Source organism: Parus major, chromosome Z (assembly GCF_001522545.3).
Source record: "Parus major isolate Abel chromosome Z, Parus_major1.1, whole genome shotgun sequence".
Lineage (NCBI taxonomy): Eukaryota > Metazoa > Chordata > Aves > Passeriformes > Paridae > Parus > Parus major.
The window spans coordinates 64,887,396-64,913,813 of NC_031799.1; the positions used below are offsets into that span (position 1 = coordinate 64,887,396).

Below are 26,418 nucleotides of genomic sequence, written 5' to 3' on the forward strand. Positions count from 1 at the left end.
TGGGTCTAGTCTTTCTCTTTTATGATAACAGATTTTCCTCAAGGTGAAATGATTAGTCCTGCTCATACAATACAAGGATTTGAAGTAAGCCTAGTCTCACTCCCTGAAAATCCAAAAGCGTTTTGCATGCTGTGTTGGAAATCAGACTTATTTCTATAAGCTTTCCTTGGTAAAGGCTCTTACAATAGAGAAAGTGTTTTTGAAAACACAGCTGCTAACAAAACCATGAATGCAAATGAATAGCAATGATTTCTCAGATAATGGTTGAGTCTTCCATATCTTTGTCTCCCAGACTGTACTAACACTGATAGTACTACCTTTTATTTATTTCTGAAAAAAAAGTTACTGCATTTGCTTTTGCAAAATTAAAATTTATTATAAATTCACTTATCAATTCTCATTTCAATGGTGTTGCTGCTCCATGGAAGTTACTTCCATAGGATGGTAAACTTTCTCTTATTAAAGAGAAGTGGAATATCTCATATTTGTTCATATCCCATAGAGAGGTCCATTAATAATGTAATTTGAAAACTCTTTTACTTAACTAACTAAATTGTGATGTAGATACCCCATCCCTAAAAGTATTCAAAACCCAGGCTGAATGGGTCTTTGAGTCACCTAATACAGTGAAAGTAGTCCCTGCCCTTGGCAGGTGGATTGGAACTAGGCAGTCTTTAATGTCCCTCCCAACCCAAACACTCAGTGATTCTATTATTCTATTATAAATATCAAGAATAGACTATTAAGCCTGCAGGATAAATGGGCAGGTGTCACTAGAGGAGAAGAAGTATTTCAAGGGTCCGAAGATAATCATACACACAGACGCTTTTCATGAGGTGAAAAAAGCCTTTATTCTGAGATTTTAGACCCCTTTTTATAAGCAGTTCTGACCAGGTTGCCCTGATTGGTAGAAGGAACAACACTTCTCTCATCCAATTGGTTGGATAAGAGAGAAAACACTCTCAGAACATCTGTGTCCTATTTTGGGAAAGTAATTTCTTATTTACACAAATAATCCTTGAGCGAGAAAAGGTTCCCAAGACTTTCCCTTGGGAACAGTCGGGATCTGAGAGCTTGAAATTCTCTCAGGTTCAGAAATCATGTCCACAGGCAGGTTTCCCTAAAGTTCAGGAGTGAAAATTTGACAGCTCTGACTCCCGTGAGTATCCACAAGGTTTGCTACACCTTTGCAGCTGAAGAAAACTGCCCTGAAAGTACACATTTCTGAGGCAAGGGGACTTGGTATTACCGGCCTTGGATCCAACTTGTAAGATTAACAACATACCTAAAATACATGTGCAAGCTCATTGAACTTTTGCTATGTCTCCATAAGTATAACCTGTAGTGGAAAATTAAATTCCAGATCCTAGTAAAAAATTTTGTGTGAATCTATGTGGTTATATTGCTGTTCTACCTTTAATTAAAATGATATTTTTTAACTTCTCTGGAAATCAGGTGGGCAGATTTTTTTCAAGCATACATCTGATTTCATGAGATGATCACAGTAAACAGAAAGAAAATTCATCAGGTTCCAGATATCTTTTTAAACTGTTCTTTTAATATTTGTTCCTTTTTAATTGACATATTGAGCAGATAATCCTGATGTTATATTTACTGTACAGACACAAATATTCAGTCCAAACAACTGTCAGTACAGCCCAAAAACATTAACAGGAAGAGTAATTTCTCAGTAAAATCTTGATGTCTTGGTGATGGAACCTTTAGTCATGTACAATCATGAAGTGAAACACAGTCCAGAAAGCCACCTGTTCCTTTACACTGCCACAGAGTGGGGGTCATGATATTTAAAATTAATAGTCTTTCATTTAAATACTTCTGAAGATTATAAACAATACAGTTTCATAAGTAAATAGTGTTCAAATAATCTTTAATGCTCTAAAGTTCACAAACCCCTAAAACCAATAAAGAAAACTGGACTGATTTAGGATAATATTCACCAGATAAAAGCTGGCATAAGTCCACTGATCTTAGCAGATATACATCACAGTGTATCAGAGGATGCTTTGATCAGCCAAAAACAAAGAAAGGAAAATGAATATGAAATCTGAATGCTTGCAAGCATCAGCTAGAAGAGGCTCACACAAATGAAAATATAACTTTCTTTTCAGTATATTGCATTCTTTTCACTGAAGGGGAAACAAAGAAATACTAATCTATTCCTTGAATAAATTTTTCATATCCAGAATTGTGCAGAACAGCAGCATCCAGATAACCTTCTGGGAAGCCTTGTGATGCATCCCAAGACTTCCCTGTAGTCACCTAGCCTGGAGAGCTGTCTGCAGTGCCACAGTTCCCAATGGTGGATAGTCTTAAATCTAAACAAGGATAATCTATGGAAAGTTGTGCATACAGCTAAGTTCCTAGATCAACAATCAGAGAAAAATTTCAGACTGTTTACCATGTGGATTGTTGAAGAAACATATAGCAAAGAGAAGTTAGGAACAAAGACCTAGTTATGTGATAAAATCCCTAAGAAAATGTAATAAGAAGTGATAAATCTCAAAATCATATAACTTTTCAAGACAAAAAAGAGTGCTCTTCCAGTGTAGGAATTCAGGGCCTTGACAGCGTGAAAAGAGGAAAAACTGAAATAATTTCATGGTTGCAAGTGACAGGGACAGAAACGGACAGTAGGTTTTCTTAGGGGAAAGAAACGAGTTACAGCATATCTTCACCTCCCTTCTACCTTAGCCAGAGTTTGTTCTAAAGGCTCTGAAGTTTGTCCCTATCAGCTAAAGAATGAAAGCAATATTAGTGATAAATACTGCTGCACAAAGAAAGACCTCAATGTCCCAAATCATTGGAATTAACATGGCCAAAAGTTTCTTTGACTAATTAGATTTACTGGACATTTAAGGAAAGGACTCTGTCTTGATTAAAGCAATATATTCAATATGGAAGACTAGAATTCAAACTAGTTAGGAATATGAACTATGTGACTTGAGAACTATGAATGTCTCTGAATTTGGGGCTCTGCCAGTTTCAGAGAAATAAACAGCTCTGTTAGCCAAGAAGTAACTCCTGCTCTGCAGGGTTTTATTGGATGAATAACTGTGCAAAAGCTTTAGTAGTTTCATAGTAATTTTCATTTCACAGCAGTTGTGCTGAAGTGTGGATATCTATTAGGGACCTTGGACATTTATTTTTGAAAGGCATATATTTATCTTCTGTTACCTACATCTAGCAATGATCAGAAAATCAGAATATCATCTTCCTTCAAAGTAAGTGACTTAGGAAGAAACAATTTTTTTCATCAATTACTATGGCTATAATAAAAATTAGCTCATTATTAATTAACTTTTTTTACTTGAGAGTATACCAATATACAATATTAAAATGTGTTGCATGTATTTCAATTTGACTTTTTTAAACATCTCAGAGGGTAGAAAAATACTGCTCTATTGTATATTAGGGTAGAACTGCAGCATGAGAGGCTAACGTTATAAATACTACTTTCCCTCTTTTTCAGTCATAGGAGATAGCAAATGAGACAGATAGAAAGAAGATAGAAAATAAGACAGCCTTTTTGCACATTTTTAACCTCAGCTACGACACAGTTAAAACATTCCATGTTTCTAAAATCAGGCAATCTGAATTTGTTTAACAATTATCCAGGAAACAGAGGTTCTGTGTTTACCTCTGATGCTTGATACAGTGGGTTCCTGCTGCCAATCCACATGGTAGGGTTACTGTTAGATTTGGCCTCTGTTTCAGCAAAGGGAGTTTAGCTGAAATTAGTGCATGCTAATAGTGCAATCAACCACTGTGATTTTTCCCTTAAGGAAAAGTCTTTGATGGAAATACAGTTCTACTAGAAATACAGTACTCTGTCATACTCACAAACATGGAATAGTGTTCTTCCTTCATAGATTCATGCAGAACAGTGAGCCATGTTTGAAGTTGTATACAACAACTTAATGGAACAGGTGTCTGTCCACTGCACTTGAAATACATCACCTCTCTGTGAACTTCATAAACTGGATCACAAGCACTCTCTTGAAGGGGTCTTATTTGTGTCTGCAGACTGGGAAAGCAAAAACAAAAATACTTTTCTCATAATTGATTTTTCATCACATTTCATGCCAAAATACCTCACAAATATTTGAAAAATATTTAGACATATCTAGAAAATTCAGAGATTTTAGTATTTCTAAAGAAAAACTATGCTAATACTGGTACAGCACTACAGTGCTTATACACATCCTGTTTTTTCTTTCTCAGTTAAAACTGAGTGTGGTGGCTTTTAGCGCTGTTTCCCACTTCTTTGCCTAAATGCCAAACCACCACACTGAGGGAAGAGGGTTACCTGATTTACAGTGTGACAAGTTTTCCAGTGAAAGCTGATAAGAAAGCTATATTCTGTACCTAGCTCTGTGATTGTTTATAGCTTTTTCAAGGTGTGGTTAGGCATCCTGCCTCCAATCAAAATACTTTTTCCATAGCTTCTTATACCAGTGATGGATTTTATTTCTTAGATATGATAATAATATGCAATTACCAGCTCAGGAGACTTTAGCAGTTCAAGAGCAACAGTGATGTCACTGGTCTGTGTTGCTGACCTGTGTTCCATGGGCTTCTGTTGATGCAAGGCAGAAGAGAGCATGAGGATGAGAGTAAAATTGACACTGGCAAAGAAATTTGATTATTGAAATCAAATTTATACTGCACCTTAACAAACAATCTGCTAACAGCAATTTAAAGCACAATGTGTTCTCAAATTTAATGATACAGTAACAAAGTTATTTGTCTTGCAGTATATAAATACCTAGCTGCTCTTCTGATGTAGGATTTTGGTTCATTTAACAGATTAGGCAGCAGTTTAGTAATTAGATTGCATAATTTACTACGTGGAACTTCTAGTTACGTAAAAATTTAATTCAATTTTATGTCCTACTTGTCTAAGAGACTTCTGTGGTGGCAAAATGACTTATTAATCTAGAGCTGTGTCTTGTGTTGCAAACACTTTTTAGGAAACTGTCTTTGTTACATTGATGGCACACTTCTGAAAACCAAATGCACATCAGACCCTGTTTATCTCTGTGATTACAAGCTAAATTCAGCCTTGTCATTGAAACTATCCTGTGAAGGTTGGTACTGAAGAGCAAATTGTTCAAATAGACTCTCTTGGAGAAGCACAGGCCATGACGGCAACCAAGCCATAGCTTGTGGCCAAAACGATTAAGCTCACCCTCAAGTGCATTGCAAATATCTCTCCACTGGGTAATCAGGTATCTTTCTTCCTTTTTGGGATCTGTCAGAGAGACTCATACTGGTGCATTTCTTTCAGGCATCAGGCTTAACCACATGCTGTGAGGAACAAAGCACAGATTGCTCAAAAGCAAAGAAAGAAGGGGAGGTAAAGGATATGAAACAGAGGAATGGAAGTGAAGTTTTGATAAAAGGAATGGGAAATATGTGGACACAAACCACAAAAGACAAGTGAAGTTTTGAGAAAAGGAATGCAAAATAGTTAGGACTGCTAACAGGACAGAGATGAAACATAGAATTCATTGTCAGCTGGTAGGCATGTCATGAGTTTATTCTCAAGGTTGTGAATTTGGTGCTGTTTTGGTTTTCTCCCCCACCCATGCACATAAATGTGTAACACTAGTGCAGTGTTTCTGATGTGGCTGATGCTGCAGTGCTGTGTCACCCCAGGTGGGCCTGAGGAAAAGGTGTCACTGACACCTCTGGGAGATGTGGCCAGGGTGGTGAGCCCACCTAGTCACAGGGAATAGGAGGAAGCCAAGGCATTGCAAGCCTGGATCATTCCCTGGGGATTTGGACTTGCGGCACTGCTTCCAGAAAAGAAGGAAAATGTTCTAGGGAGATCACACATATTATCTCTTTCTTTTCCTCTTCCCTACATCTCAATCTATTACAAAATAAATTACCTAAAGTAAGAAATTCTTTAAAGTGCATTGGATTTCTTTTAGAATAAAATATTTATTTTATAATTTATTTAAAGTGCCATTTTTTAAAGTGCATTGGATGTGTGAAAGCTAGTTTCTGGTTTAGATGGGATGAGATGATGTTGGCATGTTGAGGATCTTCCAGAATACCTCTTATTTCTTCTATTGGACATAGAAAATCAGGTGGACAAGATTTTCCATGGAGAGAGTGCTCTGCATCTCATTATGTATCCCTATCTGCGTGTGTGCTCATGTGTGTATGTTGTGTGTGCATCAGTTGTACCTAAAGGAAAACTAGAGAGCGAAAAAAACCCACTCTATGGTTGTCTCAGTCATGCCATGTTGTAGTGCATCTAAAATTCTTGGTATATCCCAAGGGTAAAACCCACCCTCAGTCTGTGTAATGTTAGTTCCTACCTGAGAACCTTTTCCCTTCCCCCCGTCCCATTGGCTGTGACTTCCCTGTGTCCCCCGATCACCCCCGCCCCCTAGTATAAGAGATAAGACCCAGGGCATTTTGGTCTCTTTCTTACCCCGGATGGATGACGAGACAATAAACCCGGGATTACGCCGTGCAAGTTTGGGCCTCCTGTGTCTAGATACTTTGAGTCCGTGTTGTATCCACTCCAGGACCCCCTCCAGCGCCCGTGTTCCCTGAAGAGCGGGGCTCCCACCACAGGGGGTAGAACAGAGGGGTCCCCCGGGAGCAGATTGCAACAATGCCAGGGCTGAAGGCTTTTCTTAACTACGAGCAATTGTGAATGCAGATAGGTGTAGCAAGCAAAACATACATCCAGAGAATAAATTGTATTCCTACAATTAATGGGTAGTGGTAAATGGAGTATTAACTCTAAAACTAGCTAGGAGGCCAACAAAATATGGCTGTAGTAGATTTCACTGTCTCGAAAAAGAGGTATATTTTCAAAATGCTTTATAAATATCTATCTCCAGGCTTCATAAATTGGCAACAAAAAACTTCCATTTGGTCAAAAAATGTATATAAACATTCTCCCTAATAATGTGCTTGCCTGGCCAATAGTGCAATTGCGTATTGATGAGGTTTTTATTTTACTTTACTCATCCAAGCTGTTTGGGGCAGAGGAAGTTTTTGCTGATGCAACAGAGAAAAGGAAGATGATTTTCTTTGAATATAGGCAGAGCCATAGTTAAAATATTATTTGACATCTTTACACTTTTGTAGTACATGGAGTCATCTTTAAGCTTTTTTTGCTTTTAGTTGCAGTTCATGATATGTTAGAGATCTAACTGCTTAGTGCTCATAGAGTATCAGAAATATATTACTTTAAACAGAGCAGGAGGAAAAAAATCTCGTGCAGAAAGAGACAGAAAACTACTGAAATGAGAGGTCAAATGGCTTTCCAAAGGTAATAAAGCATCTAACACTACTGATAGCATCCATATTTCTTGAATCTTTTACATCTCACAATTGTATCTTAGTCCCAGGGCTTACTTGCTCTTTAGCTATTCTTTGTAGATTTGTTATTTGCCTATTGAGTTCCATGCCAGGCAAATCTAGCATCTTCATTTTCTAGCCTTGAATTCCATCCTGTCTTGCTCAAACTGATTCAGCCATCCCTTGAAAGTACAGCTGTGGATGAGAGTGCTAAATTAACCTTACAGTTACTCCCTATTTTTAATAATCATAAAAATAGGAGGAGGAGGAGGAGGAGGAGGAGGAGGAAAATACTACTTTCTTTGAAAAATTGAAGTAAATTAAACTATCCATAGCTAGGAATAAATTAGATTACCAACTACTACTTGTGAAAAAAATTCAAGGAAAATACAGTTGGACATCATGTTGTCCAACATAAACACATATCATGTGTTTTCATTAAAAATAAAGTGCTGTAACATCAGAAATAAGACTGGTGTTTCCTTTTTATGACCTAGAATATTTTTAATTGTCCACTTACAGGACAGTTTTTGGCTCAGACCACAGCTACTTTCTCTTTTCCTGAGATGATATAAGTACCATATCTATTCCTATATCTATATTTAAAATTAATCATATTTTGAGAGAGTAAGATGAACTGTTACAGAGGAAGCAGAAAACCCATGCCACCACAGCTGAAAAGAAGTATTTTAGCAGAAGGCCAGCACTACAAAAGAGAAGTCTCCCTAGAGGTCCTTGCTTTATTCACAGCTAGAATGACCTAAAAATAACATATTGCTGCATAGAATCACAGCTATATTATTCCCCTTGCATTGTTACCAACATTTCAAGCAAAATTAGAGAAGCCATTCTAAATATAATTTTCTGAAGCTCTTCCTTCCTCTTCTTTGACTTCTGCTTTATAATCAACCCATATTTTTTCTTTTTAATTAAAGAAATGCTAGTTAGTTCCCCACATGTCTTGATAATGACATATACTTGAAACAGCACTTTTTGATGCACACCCTCTCCTGTAGTTCTCTTTCAAAAAGAAATTCACAAGGTTTTTCTAGGATCCAGATAGAAGCTCAGTAGTTTCCTAATTTCTGAGCAGTAGCTGAAGAGAGTAGCATTGGGGTTAATTATAGCATAAACCAGGATTTTCTGACTGGATGTATCTTCTCCTATTTTGACTCATGGGATTCACATGCTTAAAAGAGCACAGCATGGTACACCCATTTGTTAAAGGTCAAAAAGATTTCATAGTAAATTAATGTCACATAGATTTTTCTGCTAGGCAATTATTTTTAGCACCATATTTACTGCTACAATGATAATGTTAGCTAAAAAGAAGGATGTGTATGTTAATCAATGTTCACTGGATTTTTTTGATTTTTTTTTTACAATGTAGCCTCTTGTTTCTGATTTACATTGTTTAATGCTCATCAGTCAGTGCCAAGAACCTTGTGTGTATAAGCAGCATTTTCTGGAACATCAGTGGCCCATCTTCAGTTCCTCTACAACTTATGTGGAGTAGTCATTCCCTCCTACGAAATTATAATTTGCATCCTCAATCATGCTAAGGTGTTGGCTTTAAAGGGTTCTTATCAACACATGTAACTAATAATTTTTGTTGTTTTTTTTTTTTCAGGAGACAAGAGGCAATAACAGCTCCAGTCTCTGCAGGGCACAGTTTTGTAATAGTCTTTGTGCATGTGCATTTACTTCCTCTATAAAAACTTTGTAAATGCTTAAACAAGATCCTGAAGAGTATGAACTTTTCCTTAAGATAGCAAAAAAAAAAGGTCAGAATTTTCTGTCAAAATGCAAACCATGCTTTCACAGAAGAAACAGATACTTTTGGGGAAGACTGATTTGCAAGTGTAGAACTTTCTCAGTTTCTGTACAGTATTCTCTGAAAAAGTTGCCAAAAATAAGAAAATACTTGAACTTAGAGGATATGGTGCAGCTGTAGCTGTTTGGGTACTATGGACCTTTGTCATGAGGTAACTTTACTTTTAAAGCAAAGCTGAAGAAAGAGGGGAAGTTAGAAGTGCTGATGGCTGATGGGAGTTCTTCCTCCTAACCAATTATCAGTCATTTCCAAGAATTGACAGCAGTTTAGGCCATTGAAAAGTGGGATCAACTTGTGAACCCTACCTTAAAGTGTAAAACCAGAGCTCTCTGAGTTCTCTTTGTTTCCTGGCGGTGAGAGGTAGCAGAGCTCCGGCCTCTCTCTCTCTGCCCGGCCATGCGGCCGGGCGGGGGCCGGGCTGGGCCTGCTGCATCTCCCGTCTGGGAGATGGGGTCTGCGGGGGGCTTGTCCCGAGCCCTGTCCGGGCCGGGCCGGTTCCTGGCTTGGCTGCAGGTTTTGCCGTGATAGAATTCACCAGAAACTGCCGAGTGAAGAAGGAGAAGAGCTCTAGACCTGCAGCAAGCAGAAACAGTGACCACACTCTTTAGAACAGCTATGAAGGACTTTCCATCACAGACGGCTCCAGTTCCTGCACCAGCCGAGGCCACAGAACTACCTACAACAGCCTGGGCAAGATTTTAACTCTTTCATTACCCAGATGAGACTTGCGGATTAACTTTTTTATCCAGAGAGAGAAAAGGAGAATGATCAACATGAAAAGAGACTTTATAAACTACCAGTGACAAGAAAGAAAAGAAACTTCAAGAAAGGTAGAGAATTAAGAAGATGCTTTAATTTAGCTGAAATGTCTTTCTGTTAAACTATGGAGATGGACAATGAAGTCCTGGAAAAAACTCCTTTAATTCATGATAAGTATGCAGGGAGGAATAAAGTATTCAAAGTGTAAACTTGAGTAATTATGGTATAGTGAAGTGCTGGGAGATTTGAAGCCTTGAGAGGCAATGAGAAAACTGTTGTCTAGTGAAGCTCACAGAAGCAGATGAAGAAGACTTTTTTTTACCTTTGAATACTCATCCTTAAAAATACTATCCCTCGACTCATGACCCATACACATCTCAGAGTGATGTGAAAATGGGAGGGGTGGGCTCTGATAACAGCAGCTCTGGGCAGCTGATATCAGGGCAATGGAAAACTATAACAAAAATAGTTTTCGTGTGAGAAACTCCATAAATTAACAGGAAGAAACTTCTGTTTCTCTACAAAGACAGGTGAAAAGACTGTAGCAAGAATTGGGACTGTTTTAACCACCAAAGTTCCAAAGTTTTTGTCTCTGTTGTCATGTGAACGAGAGAATAGTAAATAGATAAGGGATGAAAAAGTTTTTCTAGAAGTTTATTCTAGTGTTCTTATTCTTGTTGTTTGTCAATAAACTTTCTTTATTCCTTTTAAGTTTTATGCCTGTTTCGCCCTTATTCTAATCCATATCTCACAGCAAGAAATAAGTAATTTTCTTAGTTATTGGTTTTAAACCACGACAACCTTGTTAAAGTGTTATGGCCTATATCAATGCACTATTCCTTCAAATTACTTCCATTCCTATTTCCACTGTTTTAAAGTGCTTCTATTTGGACAGGGGAATGGTACATCATTACACTGCCCCTGAAAATCAGCTCTGCTTCTTGCACCAGAGTGAGGCATCTATTGGCAGAAGAAAACCCCCACACTGCAATTATTAATAATGTCAATGTTTAGATAATCATCTCTAATTATGTACATTAACTTCTCATGGGCATAAATGAAGTATAGAACCCCATTTCCTGCTAATGTTTCGCATTTGTTCTTTACGTGGTCTTATTTCCAATCCAGACTGCTGCAATCTAGCAGGAGAGAGGGGAAGGAGAGAGTGAAGGTGAGAACGGACCACTAATTTCTTATATAAAGTATGTCTAGCATGTATAAACTATATCAAAGCATGGACTGTTACAAGGCTGAAACATGAGCTGAGTCCTATATGGCCGAGATGCCATTAAGCTTGACATTTCTAGGACTGCCAGGAGTTCGGATTAATCTCTGATTTGACACTCTTGTGGGTTAAAGGAGAGGAAGAGTAATTAAAAAGAAAAGGAAGAGGTGGCTTGTACTCAGTTACAGCAAATCAAATTTATCAGGTTTTTCTTCAAATGCTAAATTTGCAGAAATTTCCTAGAATCAGCTCATTACACTGGTGTATGTAGAAATGAGGGCAGTATTGAAAGAGTTTTCAGAGGCAAACTTGAAGTCTTGTGAAATTATTTCTAACAACTCCACAGTAGTTTACATGAATCTGTTACTCTGTGTTAGGACTCCAAACAGAGTTGTAGTTTTAATTTGTTGGTGTGAGAATCCACTATCGCCTTCATCATGCCCCTGCTATTTATTAAACTTACTGCACTGTAAGTGTTTCCATGGCTTTTTGGGCAATGAAAAGAGATTTTAGGGCCTTGAGGTGATTGGCTGAAGGATCAGGGTCATGGGGAGTGTTTTCTTCATACCTTTCATCTGCAGCAAAGAATATTGAAAGGAATGAGAAGACTCAATAGATTAACATGCTATTCCAAGGCTGGTGTCACTGGCAGAACGGGGAGGGGAGGGGAGGGGAGATTTTTTGCATGGACATGTATAGGATGGATTTAAACTGAAATATAATTGGTTTAGATTAGACATTAGGAAGAAAGTGTCTACTTGGAGCATGGTGAGGCAAGAGTTCAAGGCCAGGCTGAATGGGTCTTTGAAACACCTTGTGAAGGGGAAGGTGTCCCTGCCTATGGCAGGGGGATTGGAATGACATGATTTTTAAGGTCTCTTCCAATCCTAAATATTGTATGATTCTATGATTCATGGTATAAGTACTAAAGTAGGCAACTATGAAAGGTGACCTTCTTGGTTTGATGCTTTTCAACAGAGAGGCTCTAATGAGTGAAGTCATGACTGGTAGCCATCTTGGCCACAGTAGCATGAAGGTATCAAGTTTGAAATCTCTGATGACGAGAGGAAAATTGCCAGAAAATGTCAACCCTGGACAAGAGGAAAGCAGACTGCTATGGGAACTAACTAGTGAGGTCCCTGAGAAAACGCTTTAGAGGGTGCTGGGGTCCATCAGTGCTGGTCAGTTTTTAAGCACCACTTCCCAAAAGCACAGGAATGGGTAATTCCAAAATGTTAGAAGTCAAGCAGGCAAAAGTCCAGCTTGGCTGAACAGGCACCCACTTCTGGAGCTAAGGTGAAAACAAGATAATGTATGGCCATTGAAGGAAAGATAATGTGCGATAGGGGGCATATAGAGATACTGGTCACCACTGTAGGGAGAAAAATTGTGTGTTTGAAAGTCTATTGGAGCTGAAGCAAACCAGGACTGTGAGGGACAGTAAAAAGCACTTTTTAAATGTGCTAATAGCAAAATAGCAATAGGCAGAAATAATGTTGGCCCAAAGACCTGGCTGATTTCATTGTGAGGCCTTTCTTACTCATTTTTGGGTGATCTTGGCCATCTGGAAATGTCCTGGTCAACTGGAAACTGGAAAATTTCCAAATTCCAGCTCAGGTCATTCTGTAATTTACAATTCACTTCCAGGACCCTGCACACTGGTTCAGAATTCTCTCAAACTGAGTGTTATGTAGGATGTGGGCAGATATAAAGACTTTTTGTCTTCTCCTACTCTCAAATATTTAAACATCCATCCCAAATTTATGATTTTTTGACTGATTGACCAGGATAGACATTTTGTTTGAAAACAAAATGGTGACAAGATGAAGAGAAAGAGAATCTAAATCCTTAAAAGCTGTTTTTCTTACACTGCTTGCACTGTTGCTGTATTTTAGTATGTTGCAAACCTGCAGAACCTGGAGGACATTGCAGAAATATGATGCAAACTGTGAATCATAGGAATCTCATTAGATTAGATGTTAGTAAAAGTTGTTTCAGTAAAGTCACAGAGGTCTGTAAGACTGTATTAAATACTGCCTACCCTACTAAACTGTAACAGTTAAATATTTACTGTATTTTGACACGATTTATAGAGGAATCAGAATACAGAACAAAATATACAACAAACTTACAGAAACAAAATATTCAACTCAGCATTACAATATAGGAAAGAAAACCTGGCATATCTTAGAAGTCATATATCAAAATACAGACAACACAGTAGAAATACAGAACTTACACATTAAAATAGTCATTTGCAAAAGGAAAAGAAAATATATTTCTAAAACCACTCAACACAATGCCACTTTTAAAACATAAAGCTGGTGAGCAGCAAGAAATATGCCATTTCCACGTGGCATGTGTTGGACAATGTCATTCTAGCTTAGGAAAAATCATTGTAACAGAAATATTCCAGTATTTGCTTCTCAATGGAAGACAATCCCAGAAACCTCTGAGACACTGAGGTCCCAATAGGCACAAAATGGATGATGGAGAAGAAAACCGATCTTTTTTAAGAACAATCAAAAAAGTATACTATATACCAACTGGAATTAAACACAAGCAATTTTTGAAATTGAATCATAGCTGTGTTCTGGGGGAGGACTTAGGGATTCCGTCTTTGCAACAGATATATTTTTTTATTGAAAACTCATACATGTTCATTTTAGTTCAAAAGAAACTTCTAAACAGAGAAGAGAAAAATTTGGTCCATTTTACTCCATTTTAAAGGTAGTGAGTCAAGAAAATAAGCCTGTATCACAAGTATGTAAATCAGTGAAAAGGCAGTGTCTAAAGCAACTTGTTCCTCTTGTTTACTCTGAGTCTTCTCCTGTTTATGCCATTTATATGTTAACTTTTTCATATCTTAGTGTTTGGTTTGGCATTTAAACTCAGAGAAAATTCATGTTATTTTGCTAACAAAAGCATTAAAAAGTGAGATACTCTGAATTTTTTGATTACCTCCTAAGATGCATCAATTCTTATCTGGAATGATTATATCTGGTAGATCCTTGCTTTGCTCTTTCAAAGCTCTGTTTACAATCACTGTGAATTTCTTTGCAGGACAACCAAGATATCTGCAAGTCAAAACCAGTAAGATGAAGTCCTATGAAAAACACATTCAACAAAAGGAATAGTTTTTAGCAAGCAAAAGTTTTTAGGAAGGGATGCTGCCTATTGCATCTCTCAGATGCTCTCAGAATATTCCAAAATGGATGTCTGAGACTTCTACAGCAGTAAAATCAATGTGCAATCAATTGAAGAGCAATCAATTCCTTCTGTGAAACTAAATATTTTGCATGCATCTGCATGTTCATGAGGCTGCTTGCTTTTCATGTTGGGTTGGAGTGGGTGCACAACCCAGGTACCTGTGTATTAATGATATGACCTTTGCTAACTTTTGAAATGTTATCCCAGAAACACTTAATCAAAGGATCGAAAAAACCACCAGGCCACTTCAAATTGGTACTGGACAGTTTATAAGGAGGAGATACTATAACGCTGGCAGCATTGTTAAACATTTACGTTGCATCTCTCCTGACAGAGAAACATTGAGGAAATCAGTTCAAGCCTGAAATCACTTTACAAGTAATGACAGAGAGTTAAATAGATATTTACAGATTAGGGAATTGCTTCTTGAGGGCTTAAATCCACTTAATGCAGACAAAGAATATTGCCTTGGTAAAATGAATGTGTTAGCCTTAGAGGCTGCAAGTAAGGAAATAAGCAAAGAGGTAATTGTCTGTTTTTCCTGCTTTGGGATTTTGTTTAGGGAATTTGAAACTAGAGAAACAAATATCACTCTTTTAATTGTTTGAAATAAAAGCAAAACATAAGATATGAGTTAAATTAAGAGTGATTTGTTTCATTTTGGGGGAGTCTAGGGTACCCTAAGAAAAACAGAAGGTAAGAAGGGGAGAAAAATAATGGAGAAAAAATTAACTTCAAAACCCTTTACACTACTCTGAATGTGATAAAACACCTGTCAAGTATCTGAACACTCATGAGTATGATTGAACACAGATCAAAAAAAGAAGATCTAAATTTTCAGAGTTCTTAGTTGCACTGTGCAATTAGTTATCCACCATCTGTAGAGCATCAGGGTGGGCCCATTACTTGATGTGCCAGGTCCTGACCCTTTTATGGGTGGTCATCCTGGCACTCATCATATAAGATCAAGTGCTTATAACATTAGGCTGGTAATAGTGGAGAGGTTTTAGGGGGCAGGACATTCATACAATGAGAAATTAAGAATCTTAGTGCTGACTTGGCATCAGAAATGAGCAGATGTTTGGATCCATGGGTGAAGCTGTCTCCTACAGGCATAGGCCCCATCTCTCTGCAATCACAACAGATTTGCATCTGGTCTGACAGTCTTCCTGAAAGTGTGATAGAGAGCTAACCAGGCTATCAATTTTAAAGGCATTTGGAGGCATAGGTGAATGAGTCATGAAGAAAATCACATTTCCCACTAAATGGCCAGATTTTGCATGTGTCCATCCATACCTGCTATTATGTTCTCATTTTAATGGTGTTGTCACAATTACATTATCAATGCTTTGTTTTGTCTTGATGTTCTACTGAAATTTAAGGTGAAACGACTTGGGAATCTAAGTTGGTCTCTTCCTATCCAGTACTTGATTCACTTCCAGGTTTTTCTGTTCATATTCAGAACAGCAGAGGAAAAAGCACTGCTATAGTTATTAATTTTTCAAGACCTGCAACTTACACAACATACATAGTTTTCTTCTGAAGCCGTAAGATTACAAGGAGAAATCACAAGAGGGATGGTAAACTCTTCTGCATGCACAAAAAGCAAGTAGATTTAAAAGCAAATAGATTTCATTGAGCTGACAAAAGTATGCAGGAATATGAAGAATTTAGTAATGGTCTTAAACACACTCTAGTTAATGTGAGTCTCATCTACCTCCAGAGTTTCTTTGGTTTACGCTATCCAGGTAGATTTCTTTGGTTTACACTATCCAGGTGTCTTTGGGTTAACAAAAGATGATATATATGACTGGATCTTTTGGTCATCCACTTACTCCAATAACAAAGACCAATACCAAAAATCACTCATGGTGGATGCTAAAGGTGAAACATATTTTATACTTCTATCACAGTCCTAGATTGGTTCTGTGTGGAGGCATCTCACATTGACACATATGGATAAACCAACATACTGGGCCAAAATTAGCAGGACTGCTTTTTGTATTAGCTTTCAGCCTTGCTCACTTCCCTCATATCCCTTCCCTCTCCTCATCTTTCCACAGTAACATCCATTCCGTTTTCTCTGAGCTGATGCCAGGATGGGTTCACTGTGTGCATGGCTCTTGTTGGTGTGTGCCACTGTGGCTATCTTGAATGGTATTTACTGGTAGCTCATGAGAGAAAAGCTGGAGGTCTCTGTTAGACATCAAGCTCTGTCCTACCGCTTTGATTACAGCAGCAGAACAGTCAGGTTACTGAACCTGTTACATAATTGTGTATTAATTATATGATTCAGGATGCTGAGTAAGCCTCCTAAGAAGAAAATGCAGTAATTTATCAATATATTTTACTATGACCATTTCTTTTGTTTACTTCCTTTTCTTGCATTTCTTTCCCACCTCTTCCTTCCACAGTCTCATCATTGAGACCTAATTGCAGGAGGATAAATTGAAATAGGCACATGTGCTCACAGCACTTTAAGCCTTTATCTTCAGATGTCTTGTAAATGCAAAGTATTAACTTCTGTTGAAAGAGTTTCCATCACCAGACAATGTCCATTAAATACATGAAAATTACTTGGATAATATTCTGGTATCGAATACAGTATCTTATTCCCTGACCTTTCAAAAAATGCTGTCTCAGAGCCATGTCTTATTAAAGGCAAGTTATGCCCCAGTATAAAGAATAAACCTTTTTTTTCATCAGGAGGCTCCCTGTTTGCTTTGTACTTTTTATGTTATTTCTAACATGGAAAGCATTCTCTTCCCCTGGTTCTTCATTTTTGTAAGTCCCTATCAAATATATAAGAGTTTGTGGTACCTGAAAGATACGTCATGTGAGACAGGTTTGTTTTTCTCTGTTTCTGTAAGAGCAGAAGGCTGACAGCTGACTACTCGCATTAAGGCACACTTTAGCTTTGGACGCTAACTGAATATCACCAAGTCTTACAAATTAGAGATTAATAAAACTCTCTTGGTAACCTTTTTATAATGTATGAATTTTAAATATGAAATCTAGGTCTTATGCCACAAATAGAAAACATTAAAATATAGTAGAAATCACTAAAGTATAGTAAAACACACTACATGAAATATATGGAAATATATTTTCTGTAACACTGGAAAAAACTTAGAAAATGTGATGTTGATTCCTACAGTCCATAATTTATCAAATAACCAGAAAAATAAGGAAGTCAGATGTACTGTTACACAATTCACTCAGCTGCACTTTTCATCTTCAGTAAGTAATATGACAGCTGGCTAGAGCAGTTTGTGCCTCAGTAGAGTAAATGGGAGGGTAAAATTGCATTCACGGGGAAAAGGCATGGGGCAGGCACACATGGGTGTTTGCACACGGACAGACACACACACACATGTAGTATCAGATGTGTTACACTATCGTCTGAAGGAATGAGACAAAAATGCAAAGCTGTCTTGAAGAGCAGAATCTAATTGGGTTATTTGATCTGGCTTTTCTGTCTTTACCATGAGGTAACATGGATAAAGACCTGTTAAGCCACTGACTCCTGGCTTAATGAGATCTGTTCTCTAGGAGAAAGCCCAAAACACCATCTGGCTGGCTCTCAGCAGTATAGAAAAAGTCAACCACTCTACCAGAGGAAACAGAGGATTAAATTGAAACAGCTGAGACAGAAGCAAAAGAAGGAAAAGACAATGAGCATTGCAAATAAAATTGCTGTCAGTGTCCTGCTGATATATAGAGGTATTCTACCAGGTGCTTTCAAAGAAATAATGAAAAATTAAAAATGATAATACTGCATCAGACAGACACCATAATCACATTTCTATTAGAAAGAAATTAATATTTTAAAAGAAATCATTGAAAACAACCCTCAGCAGCTCAGGTGGTCTGAAAAAAAAACTGGTTTTTTTTGCTATTCTTGGCAGCCTCTGGCAGGTCAGTGCAGACAATGCTGAGTTCCAGCTGCCCTCCATGGAACCTTGTTTTCCAGCGCACATTCCACTGATAAATGCTTCCATGTTGAAATGAAAGCCATTACATGGAAGCTAAGACCTCATTGGTGGCTTATTGTCACAGCTTTTCTTCTGCCCAGGAAAAGTGATTATAGAGTGCCAATATTTATGTAATAAAAAAATAGAACTTCTTTTAGTAAAACTAGATAAAGTAGAAATTAAAAAATATTGCTATACACTGAGGTGGAGATAGAAGGGAGAAAAAGTGGGATTCTGTAGAGCAACTGCATGGGGTTTTGGTTTTGTGGAGTTTGGAACTCCACAAAACCAACCAAATGTTGGAGCATTGCAACATTTGCATTGCTGCAATGCTCCAACAGTCTTCAGTGGTCCCCAAACTAGCTATACCAGCCCAGCTCTCCTAGGAGATGGTAGAGCCCCAGGCTCATAGGAAGCCACATCCCTACACCAGAATGTCCTAATAAACAAACAGCCCAGGCTTGCTCAGACAATGGTGTGACTGGATTTGTGTCTTTTTAGGTGAGAAGCCATAAGAAAGAGCCACACTGGAAGGCAGAATTAATGAAAGTGTGGGAATCTGACGATGTTTCTACTTCCATAGAAATTCAACTTCCACAATCCCTTAAATGCTTTATTTCTTGGTGACCAATGCAGCAATTTGTAATGTGGTGCACTTAGCCAGTCTGTTTAAGGAAGGAAATGTGTTGTGGTGAAGGCACTTAACTAACTTTCCATTTCTAGGTCTACTAAAAAATACCTGTGTGACCCTGAGAAAAAATTTTCCTCCAGCAAGATTTGTCCTGCATCTTCCAGGTATTACAAATTACTTTGTAATACCAGGAGCAGAGCTTTGTGAATGGTACTGTTAGTACTCAGGTCAGCAATATTTATTGCTTCAGAATATTAGGTGGATGATTTTATGCAAAATCACAAAAACCTCTGCCTAGCCAAACAAACCTACCCCACAAGAAAGAAAAAAAAAAAAATCAAAGAAAAAATCTCCCCTCCCCACCAAAGCCCAAGGTAACATCCCAAAACAAAACCAACCAACCAAAAAAAACCCATTAAAAAAATGGGCAAAAAGGAGAAAAAAAAATACTATTTTTCTTGTTTGAAATTAGGTAACTTTTGAAAAGATCTTCTTTCCAAAGCCACAGAATTGTTTCTTTGTCTTCCATTTGCCTTTTCTTTATTTTTCTTTTTTTTTTTTTCTCGTTTCTTAAGAGAAGAGAAGCTGCTTTCTCCCACAGTCTGTGCTCAACAAACCTGTTTAGTTCAGTTCCTACAATCACTTTAGTAGCAAGAAGTAGAGAAAAAGAGCTGGTTTTTTTCAGTTCAATGTGGAAATATCAAACTGCTGTTACCCAAGCTACTGCTTCATGATTGAATTCATTGAGCCATATGAAGCAAATATTTAAAATGTCAAATCTCTACCACAGGACTGTGCCTGGAGACAGAGGGGGTGATATTTGTGCTGTTGTGCTCATGTTATCTGCCTAGGAAGAGGAATATAACCAGTGTCACATTTAAACTGATAAATATGATGATAAGAGGATAAAACATTCCTTAAGCACTGATAGCATGTATTTACTACTCCAATCCCATCATGGCTGTCACATCAAATAAAGGAAGCCGAGACAGAATAGTTACAGGGGATGGACTATGCAAGAAGATCAGACAAATGAAAGACTGGCATCCAACTATGTCCTTCAGGAATACAAATTTGCTCCTTAGACACAGGATTCTTCTTCCCTCTCTAAATGCATTCTGTAACACCTAGAGCTTCTGTAAAAGACCCCTGCATGGGAAGATAAATCACAGCAGTCCCAGCAGCAGTAGAGCTGCAGTCGGCAGAACAAATCACAGTGGATTTCTTGAGGTAAATCTGCAAATAAAAGAGAGCTGTGCTCTTGTTTCCTTCTTCTAAGCATTTACAAAACTCAATAGCACAAATATAAGCATCTAATATTTGAAACAGAAAATCACTCAGCTGATGGAGGGATCAGGAGCTAATGAAGCAGGAAAGCTACTAAGTGAAAATGAATAGAGCTTCACTGGCATTTGATTTATAATTTCACCCAACAGAGGTTATTACAAAGATACCTCATAAGAGATCTCTGCTTAGGGGGTATTCAGTTTCAGGAAGAGATTTGGTTTTGATATTTTCAGTCTAGAGGAGTATTTTTATTACTTGGAAGTTAAAAAAATACATAGGATCAGTATCTTTGCCAACATCTTGCTCAAAAAACCAAGCAATCAAACTTGCTCCAAATTCTGTGCAGGTCTTGATAACATAAAGCGCTTTGATGGTAATTTCATCTCCAAATTATGGATGTATTTCACAAAGATTAAAAGCAACATTTCCCAAAACTTATCTGAAGGTAAATAATCAGGGAGCCAGCGAGATGGGAATACAGAGATTTCAAAGAAGGTGAATTGCTACACTTTTATTACACATTTGCTTGTGCTTGGGTATCCAGTCTCTAATTAGGATGACATTATATATGAAGCATAGAGGCAGATTAATTGTTTTTCATATCTGTTCACTGAATGGTGATCAAAGGTGTGATGCACAAGCTAGGTAAATTTTTTTTTTTTGTTGGGTTTTTTTATTTTTTGGTTTAGTTTGTTTCTTGGTGTTTTTTTGGTTTTTTTGTTTGGTTTTGGTTTTGTTTTGTTTTTCCTGAATGACAGAGCATTCTGGGTAAAGGAAAGTTGAGGGTTTGGGGTTCATTTTCCCCTCATAACTGATAATTCACCAGAAATGGTATTTTGTAGAAACAAGTTTATAGCTTTCTCAAGTCAGGTCCACCAACCAGTTTGGAGCCCTGGAGCTGTGTCTGGGCAGTTCACTTCTCTTGTCTTGAGATGAAATGAATATCTAGCAACAGACAGCTCTCACACCTATGGTTTGTTCTCCATTTTTCTACTTGCCAAAAGAAAAAAAAAAATGGCCAAGTGTGGGAAAATTTGGTGGAGAATGCTTTATGTACTGAGTCACAGACACCGATGCAAGTATTTTAGCTGTTTGGAGGCTACACACTCAGGCAGTAACAATGTAGGTCAACCAGAATTAAATGTTTTTTTACCAGAAGATGAAACCTTAGAAAGGTAAAGTTTGTGACATAATTTAAGATTTTTTTCCTCCTATAATTAGGATTTTTTTTCAGGAATGATACAAGTTTTGATGATAGTTATCCAAGGTAAAAACATACAGACTAGGCAGCTATTCCAAGAAAACCTTGTGATGGCAGAGGAAATGCACATACCCCCTACCCCAAACATTCACATTTCAACACGCCCCTATGTGCTCCAGATATTAAAACTATCAAAATATTGTAAAACCTTTTGCGTTTTGAGAAATCCAAGTTTGTACACTATGATTAAGAGGATACCTTTCAAACATAGTTAAATTATTATATTTTGTAACACTTTTCTACTGTTGGAAAAATAAAATACATTATATCCACAACTGACAAAAAAAGGCTGGCTACATTTCTAAGGAGAAGGGTGCTGAGAAGTCTGCCCTCTGACACAGCAGTAACTGCAAACACAATTGAATTCTTCTCCAGGCCAGCACGTGAAATAAGTGAGCATTTAAATGTAATTCCTAATGCATACTTTTTAGCAGATGAAAACACTATGCAGGCTAGCACGACTGCTAATCTTTTCCAAGCCTAGGGAAGCAGTGAGCATAAATCATCCATAAAATGCTTTGCCATAAGTTTGCAAGACAACTAAAAGACCATGTGTAATTTCAGCTTCAACTAACCTCCTTGTCTTTTCTCCTTAATGCACTACAAAATAAAAATTGTAAGATAACATTTAGAGTACAATCACTTCTTAACATTTAATTTAGAAATGGGAGAAACATTGATTTCAGAATTTTACAAATTAAAATAATATCCTACCTATGTTTATAACTCAATGTGGATCTTTTTAGACCTGTTTTAAAACATTGCATGCAGCAAAATGCTTGTAACATAGAATTTCAAAGACAAATTCAATGCCTAAGCGGTTTTGCAGGGCTAAATAATATTAATTTATTATTTTAATTAAATTTTTTATCTCATTATTCCAAACACACTTAAATTTGAGTGCTATGCATATATAGTACACTTGATAAATTTTTGACATCCCTTTTTTAAGCACAGCAGATATCCTTCATAAACTGTGTATGTTGCATTAGATATCTAATCTGATAAGAGTTTAATTACTTAGATAAGGGCAATTCTCTCCTTGCTTACAACTGTGTAACACTAAAGTGGTTTTATGTGTTATTATAGTCTTTAAATGCTAATTTCAAAATATTTTTCCTCAGCACAGCTGTTGACTTGGGAAATACAGTAGCATGGGTAGCCTATGTGCCCAACCCTAAATCTAAACCCTAATGCTAATCCTAGAAATTCTCCTAGCAATAGAGCTTCTACTCTATTATAAATATTAAGGGAGGACAAGATTTTCAAACATCAGTTCTGGACCAAATTTGATGATTTTTTTGTGAAATAGATAGGTCCAGAAATCTAGCATATTAATTGGAAACATTCCCCAAGTGTAATGTTAGACAAAATACATAAATGAGTCTCTTCTATGCTCTCCTAGTTTCCATCAGAAATATGTGACAGGAGCATGCCAAGCTTTTATAACAGGGTGCATTTGTGTAAGTGCTCATCTAGCTGTGGCTGCTCTGAGTCTTGCTCTGGGTAGCATTTTCTTTTGATAGAATAAATTAAACTTTAAATAATGCAGATCTATGTGTAAACCAAATATTTGAAATGTCTTTGTCCCCTTGCTCAAGAGAGTCAGGTTAGCCTGCAGAAGTTGCTTATTTCCTTAATGTATCATATGCCTGAATCTTGATAAAAAGAAAAGTAAAGGTAGGATAGATAAAAGCACATGGTACTTTACATGGGACTAAAAACTTTTTCTTTAATCTTCTTTCAATCCACTATTTTTATGCTTTAACACAATAGAATTATAAGGAGAAGGACCACATCCACACTAAATAAGAGAAATCAAATGCATAGGATTCTTCCACACAGAGTGGCAAAGTGCTGACTGACATAACATTCCTTTTGCACAGCTAACTGTATCACACACAGCAAGTAAGAAACATATGCATTTTCATGAAACTGAAATTTCATGAAACTGACTGAACTTCATCTAGAATGGCAAGCCTTAAAGTAAATAGACAAAGACAAATTAAACAGAAGAAAAAATATGTTTCTTTGGCAGAAAATCAAATTCATGAAAAAGCCAAGAACAGCTTGAGAGCCAATTTCATGCTAATAAGTAAATGCTATTGAAGTATGAAGTTTTATAAAAGATTTTCAGAGAGGCACTTCATATATCTGAATGGATTTGGAAAGTAAGTATTATTTATCCCCACTTCAGAGAGAATGCAAACGAATGTCACAAAACTGCTTGTCCCCAGGACATGTTGGATTACAATAGTGTTGTTTAATCCTTTCTCTTCAAGGTTGCCATATACTAGCCTTAAGTATGCTCTAGCTTGCAAAGTTCTGGTCAGAACAAAGATATTTTTTCTCCTGGGCATTTTTGAAAATTTGGTAAGTTTCTGTACTGAATTCTCTGTTTTTATTAAAGGCAATTCATGTCAGGAGTCTATCACCATACCAGCTACTCCACTCAGTTGTAAACCATCCATGTGGTATATGAGAATTATGATCCTGATACATACTCAGTGCATTTTATTGAGTATTCTGGAAATCATATGCATTTCAGGAGCAAATTAGGATGCAAGAGCAATCTGGGAACCTCTATCTGAGGTAATAACCTGCTTTCCCAGGAGCACTGGAGTTTGAAGGAGATGATGAGATAATCACTAAGTAAATCACTGAGTAAATTCAGCCTGTCCATTCCTTCCTTTGACCATGTCCCCTCTTGAGAAAGAATGCAACTTTGCTTCTGTTTTACCCAGGACAGGTATGTTTGAAAATTTAGTTATTTCATGAAGGAACAGTTGATAAGTTTCTGGCAGTTGCATCACTTAAATTCATTCTTCCTTCCCTTTCCCCATCAATTTTAGTACAAAAGGGGAAGTATTTTCTAATGTGTTCTTCATCTTTTCCCCTGGCCTGAACGTTGATCTCCTGTTGAGACATAACTGCTACATTCCTCTTTTGCAATGCTAACGGAAGAATTACTCAAATAGAAGCTCTCTGGAAAAATGCCGAAGGTGCTGTGAGGTAAAGTCTCATGCTCTGAAGCCACAAAATGGATTGCACAGGAAAAAAATTGTGAAACATAATTTCTTCTCATGCAATTCTTGATTAATTGCAGTCTAGCTTACTGTTGCACTAGTGACATCCTTAAGGACTCTTTACTTAGAAATACAGCAGATGGCAAGAAGATACTCACCTTCTCTGTACAATCAGTTAAAAACATAACATGTTTCTTCTATAAGGACTCCTTTTCAAACAGTGAAAAATAATTTATAGCAATTTGTCAATCCTTTCTGAGCTCCTGCTCTATGTCTTTCAGCAGCTGCAAATTGCTGCCACTCAAATTATTTCCTTCCTTTTTCATACCAAGATTGCAACAGGCTAGGTGATCAAAGAACAGGAATACTTCTGGGCCAATGTCATAGCCTCAGAGTAGGCATTTGACTCTTAAACATTGTTTTATGTAATGCAGAGACATCCATCTTAATTGCTATAGTTTTTTGCTGGGAAAGCATTTTGAAGTTCAGAATAAACTTCCCAGGGAATCAAAACTGGTTCTAGGAGCTAGTTAATTTTTTTTTTTACTGAAATGTAAGAATATTTATTGTGCTTTAATTCCAGCTGAGAACTGAGCCTCAGGCAACCACTTGCTCACTCCCTCACAATTGGGGAAAGAATGAGAAAAATAAAAGTGAAAAAAACTCATGGGTTGAGGTAAAGACAGATTAAGAGGTAAAGCAAAAGCTACACAAACAAATAAAGGAAAGCAATTTATGAATTAATTCCCCCATTCCCAGGGGCAGGCAGGTCTTCAGCTATCCTGAAGAAGGCAAGGCACCGTCATGGGTAACAATGACCTGGGAAGACAAATGTCATCACTCCAAATGGTTCCCTTTTACTTCATCTTCCTCCAGATTCATGTACTGAGCATGACTCCATATGGTCTGGGATATCTTCATGGTCAGTGTCAGCTGTACTGGCTGTTTTTCTATCAATTCCTTGTGCACCCCCAGCCTCCTCACTGGTTGGGTGGGGTGAGAAGCAGAAATGGTCTTCACACTGTGCAAGTGTTGCTCAACAATAACGAAAACATCTCTGTATTATCAGCACTGTTTTTAGTACAAATCTAAAACAGAGTCCTACACTAGGCGCAGTGAAGAAATTAACTCCGCAAGTATCTAAACCAGCTCAATATTTAAAGTCCCAAGTCCTGTTATATTAAATAGCTCTATACTACACACAGTACAGAAAAAGATGGTGCATCTAGCAGGAACAAGCTTTCACTAGAATAATGGGAATTGTAAGAAATGCTAGAATTAGGATGTTTTTGTATATTCACTGTGATATTGTCTTAATTGAGATGATTAGTTCTACCTACGCACATGGAAAAATGTTGGAAAGTAGCAAAGTTGTTTATTTAGAGAAGTGGGAACACAGGCACTTATATGGATCTTTCTTTTCTTTGAAGAGTGGGAGAGTTCTTAGAACCATAAACAACAGAATAACCTGAGTTGGAAGGGACTTCCAACTGAGGAGCATGGAACTTCTGACTTCACACAGAGGAAACTAAAATTTAAACTGTTGTCCAAAGATATCTTGAACAACTTGGGGACATGACTATTTTCCTAGGAATATTGTTCAACTGCTTGACCAATCCTTCAGTAAAGAGACTTTTCCTAATCCACAATCTGAACTTCCCCTGCTGCAGTTTTAAATCATTGCCATGGGTTCTTTCACTCGACACCAGAGAAGACATCAGCAGCTCCCTTCCATTTATACAGAAGGTTGTATTGGTTTTGCATGGCCTGGTTTTAGTAGCAGGGGGGACACAAAGACGGCTTCTGTGAGAAGCTGCCAGGAGTTTCCACCATGTCTGGCAGAGGCAATCCCTGATGTCTCTGA

The 26,418-nt window shown here is 37.4% G+C and overlaps 1 long non-coding RNA gene across 1 annotated transcript; it reads left to right on the top strand.

Moving 5' to 3' along the window:
- The first annotated feature begins 11,028 nt into the window (after nucleotides 1-11,028).
- On the top strand, nucleotides 11,029-16,704 carry LOC109023009. The gene is made up of 2 exons (XR_002002499.1): nucleotides 11,029-11,111; nucleotides 14,229-16,704. It is a non-coding gene; the product is annotated as an uncharacterized LOC109023009 (long non-coding RNA).
- Nucleotides 16,705-26,418: the final 9,714 nt, after the last annotated feature.